Genomic DNA, 5351 nt, shown 5'->3' on the forward strand with positions numbered 1-5351 from the left:
GTGGGGGTGGGGGTCTGGGGGGGGGATTAAGTAATGGCAATAAGACGTCATGTTAGACTGAAAAAAGCAGCTGCAATCAGCCCACCTGTCAGGAATAAACACAGCCTGGAGAGAGCTGAATTTCTGCAGCTGAGGTGTGATTCTTCTCCTGATGAAAAGTGAGGGGTCAGTGAAAAAACTCAATTACCACTGAATCAATCAGAGCAGTTTTGTGAACTGGTACAGGGAGGTCAAGGAAGACCAAACAGAAAATTCTTTTCGTGCAAAATGCTGTTTTGCATTGTGTGTGTGTGTGTGTGTGTGTGTGTGTGTGTGTGTGGGTGTGTGTGTGTGTGTGTGTGTGTGTGTGTGTTCCCCCCCCCCTTCCTTACTGTCAGGCAGATTTTCCAGCAAATAATTTCCAAAGTGTTTGTGTTCACTGCGGAAAATTACCTATGAACTTTCCCAAATTTTGCTGAAAGCTTTTCATTTCCATTGTTTTTGTTTCATTCGATTGGTGTAGAGGAAGAAGAGGACAGATGGAAGAGACAGGTGGGATGACAGGCAACAATGGATTTGAAGCCATGCGATGAGTAAATAGCATGCAACATAGTGAACTGAGCTGTCACATGAACCAAACCCACCACTGTATTTTTGTACATCTATATTCAGCACCTTGTCAATATGATGTTTCATGGTTAATCGCACCCTAAATGTAATGTTAAAGTGAAAGTTACAGTTCTGTCCCACAATTATATAACCCAAAAACACACTCATCTCTTCAGAAAGGCAACGATGACATACTTCAGACCAAAAGCCTCACAGCTAGAGTTTAGACCCTTTCCAAATACAAGCTCTCTAAACTTAATTTTCCTCTCTCTTGCTCTCAGTTATTTTACTTCCTGTAATAAATATTGGATTCGTCAATATGTTTCTCAGTGAAACGAGGACAAGGAGGTTCTATTGAAAGTTTCGAAGCCATTATTCTTTGTTCTTTTCACAAAAGGAAACAACCGGTGATTTTGGCTCCACATTCAAATATATAATGAATGCCCCGGAATTCAAGTTATTACAAAGTGATTTGCTAATAAGGTAAAACTTGACTGTCATTCAAATGGCCCTCGAGAAGAAAAAAAGGGAGGGATACAGAAATGTTATATTAAATTGAAGAAAGATGATAAAATATATTGCCGTTATCTTGCCAATTTGTGCTGCGTGTTTAAAATTTGCTGCTTTGTCACCACCTTTGAAATGACAAGGGTATAAAACTAGATGGGAAGCAAGGGGAGGAATATTGATTGATGCATTCATTTAGGTTTGTCAGAGCAAGACGGTTTCAGAATGAAGAATAGCCCACCTCTTGGCCAAGCAACAAAGTGACAAGTTGAACATCTTCATATACGATGCTGAGATCTAAACATAATTAAATAAGTCCTAAAATCAGTCATCAGTACAGACACACACCTCAGGTTCTCTTGTAATGTAATTGCATGAATGTTCACAGTTCAGTCTATAAAGCCCTTTCCTGCCCCTCGGTTTAACTTTGGGAGAGAAAGAAGACAAAACTGTATTGAAAGGAACGGCAATTAGAAGGAGGGATGCAGATGGATGTGCTGGGGAGAGAACTGATACAGTACGTCTTGACTTTTGAAGGCAGATGCACAAAGGGCTGTTTAAGATGAATGGTGCCCCCTCTACACACAACCACATGCACACACACACACACACACACACACACACACACACATACACACAACTCTCGCACAAGTGTCACTTTCTGAATGTGCCACGATGCTGCACCTCAACACCTGCCCGGTGCTGTCAGTCTGCCAGCTGCGAGAGCTGGAGCCGTCTCGACAGTATCAGCCGCTCCATATGCAAATACATTCCTCTTCTTTATGATGTGGGACTCACTTGCCCACATCTCTGGTCGCCTCCTTTCAGTCCTTTTTTCGTCTGAGCCACTTCATTCCATCCTTCTATCACTCCTAATCTTTTCCAGAGCCACTTTTCTCCTTTATATCACCTGCCCTCAACACATCCTTATTTTCCCCTTCATCCCTTGTTCTCTCCTTCCTCCTCTGCACTATCCTGTATAGCCAGATCTCCATTTACCTTGCAGGATGATTTACTTTGGAGGGATCGACCAGGGATGACAGGAGAGCATGTTAGTGGTCTTTGATGTTCAGTAATTGTGCTGACCATGTGTAGACACAACCACACTCACACACACACACACACACACACACACACACACACACACACACACACACACACACACACACACACACACACACATACACACACGCTATGACCTGTTTCCTGTGCTTCAAGATGCCATCAGAGAGAATTTGTGCAGAAAAAAAGCTTTGATGTCTACAAGCTTTACTTTGAGGGCATTTTCCCCACATGGGCCCAGGAAACACACTGAGATCGTCAGGCAGCATATCTTTGACTTTTCTGAGGTTCAGGCCAAAGGTGATCAGACGGGTGATCTCCAGTTAAGACGTTTTTACAGGCAGAGACAGCTCATGTCAGGAAGACATGCAGCGAAGCGTCTCATTTCTGCAAGCAGGTGTGCTGTCACATGTCATTGTGGTTGAAACGCTTGGGGCTCGAGGGAAAATGCACAACTTCAGTGCATTTATTATACTTGTCAAAGAGCCTGTACACAATAACACGGGATGCCAGAGATGACAACACAAGAACATTTAGCCTGAACACAGTGGTCAGGTGTACTTCATCGCCAATGTGTGGTAAGGCCTTCAAAAAAAAATTCAATAATATGCAGCATTTTTGACTTATGTCAGTAATAAGTATAGTGTGCACATGATAAAATGTTTGTGAGCCCACTTGAGCCAGCGGAAAATGAAAAGAACTTTGAGTTTGTGATAATACCTGTAAACGTGAGTGAGTGAGTAGATCCTTCATCACTCACCACTCAGACGCCCTTTGTGTTGCCTGCCTGCTTTTATACTGTCATAGTATCAAAGACGGTATTGGAAAAATATAATGTTTTTTGAAACATTAAAGAACGTGAAGTAACTTTACTGTTAATAAACCTGCCTCTAAAAATAGGCATGTTATCCTTATTTTATTTTATTACATTTCATCATCTGATCATTTCACCATGATAATCTGCACAGCTCTTGGTGCACTGGCACTGAGTAAAGTTGACAAAGGGTGGCAGAAGTTCTCCAACTGCTCATTTCATGTGGGACAACATATCCATTAAAGCTGACAGTCCGGACACAAAACTAATAACAGCTGTGGTGTTTCACATCTAAAGTAATAACAGCACAGAGCCAAAACATCACTGTATGTCTGTCCAAATGCCTGTGAAGCTCACTTTATGTGAGACACCAGTGTAGAAGGAGTATGTCATGGTGGAATGTGAGGACGACAAAGCATTAGTCGACCTTTGGCTGGATTCTGCCATGGTTGCAGTGATACTGCTAATTTATATCTGCTGCACAACTAATGGAGGATATAAAAGGCCTCGGGTCTGTCCATTTCAGACTGTGTATTTTAGGGCACAGTTCCAAATGATGAGAAAGCACAGTGTTAAATGAGAGTTTTGTGGCAGTTAGGGTGTGCGAGTGCTCTGGTGGTCTATATGCTGGTGCCTCATTAAAGAGCTGCAGAGTTATCCTGGTTAATTAGAACAGATTACTCTTTCTTTGCATTTTTTTTTCTCTATTTCATGGACACATATACTGTGCAGATAAACACACACTTACTATCAGATCTGCAAGTTTGTGTTATGTAAAAAAAGTATTGTATCTTTTCTTCTGACAGAAGCAATTATTCTCTTTCACTGTCTGTCCCCTCTCCGTTTGATATGGACAAACATGAACCATTCTCACTGAATTTTTTCTCATGAAATTTATTTTGGAATAGAGTCTGCTGAACAATGTCATGACTAAGGTTTTATGTCCATTAAAGGCAAGGTCACATCTTTGTGTTGTGATCTAAGCCATGTTTCATAATGATGCCCACATTCTTACCAGTGAGCTTCATTATACAACCAGAGTTAAGAGTTGAGCTTGTTGAAGACAACTTCTTCTATAACCAGGCTTTATCAAATAGTTTTTAGAGTTTTTACAAAACCATACATTATTTCCTAAATCTCTTTAATCAACTCAAATACTATCATTATCATTGCCACTTTTAACAGTTAGATCTTGCCTATTTTGTCACGATATATCCAGCATTACTTGTTTGCATTATAATCAGATTTCTTTCTTTAAATTCTGAACACAGGGACTATAAAATAGATGAAACAGTAGAAAACATTTTGTACATAGATTTGAATTATACAAGCTATAGAGAAACTATTTATGTGTCACGGAAATATAGATACATGAGCTCATATAATACGTGTTTTTAATTGTGCCCTACTTTAAAAACTCCCAAGAAGTATGAAGAAGTTATGATAGCAGCAGATCTTTATAAAGTCATTATACAGTTCCCAAAACTCATTATATTATAACAATAATTTAACCTTGCACAGAGACATAGCAGACAGACACTGCAAAGCTATAACAATGAAAAGCGGTTGAAAAAGTTGTAACTCTATCAGAGGTTGGGGGCAAAAGGGTCAGGATGAAGCAGATGTTTTTCACTGAGCTCTGACTTCACATGCTTCTCAATTCACACAAGTCGCACACGCTGGTTTGGCCAGAGGTAATGATCTATGTCGAGAGAAAGGTACGACTTTACACCAAGGTACTACACAGGGGTCAGGGTCACCTTTAAACAGATGTTATGGCAGAGGCTGCTGCCAATGCATTGGGACATGGGTCAGTATTAAGCAGATGTTGCAGACCAGGAGGGATTAGCATCTCATCCTCTTTGAGCTGACTAAATGATGCTGTCTCTGTCAAGAGACCCCCTGCCAGCAAGTGAGACAGCAGGAGTCCAGCTTTTATGCTTTTGCCATGGTGTAGCTAAGAAATCATTGCTAATGTTACATATTGTGAGAAAGCACCGTCAAACCCTGAAAAGAGCCCTCTTGGCTTACCGCTGTCATGGCATTCAGCCACTGTCGACCAATCTGTTGTTAGGGTGATCAATATTCCTAACCCCACATAAAATTGATTGATCTGTTTGTGTTATTTGGAAAAGTCTGTGATTGCTATTTAAATCCTGCAAAATAAGATGCATTAAATGTCTGCTCATTTAGCAGGGAATAAAATGCATTTCCACACTGATTGTTGAAATATAGAATCACTGCAATCTTCATGCAATAGTGGAAATGGCGGCTAATTCAACTGATGCCCAGTGTTTCCAGTAGAACAGCTTGCTGTATGCTTCTTAAATACTGTACTCAGTTAACAAAGAACAATACATGCCCTCTCTAAGATACAGAG

Source organism: Seriola lalandi, unplaced genomic scaffold (genome assembly GCF_002814215.2).
Source record: "Seriola lalandi dorsalis isolate HSWRI2012SDOR001 ecotype SW California unplaced genomic scaffold, Sedor1 jcf7180002054672, whole genome shotgun sequence".
In the NCBI taxonomy this organism is placed as follows: domain Eukaryota; kingdom Metazoa; phylum Chordata; class Actinopteri; order Carangiformes; family Carangidae; genus Seriola; species Seriola lalandi.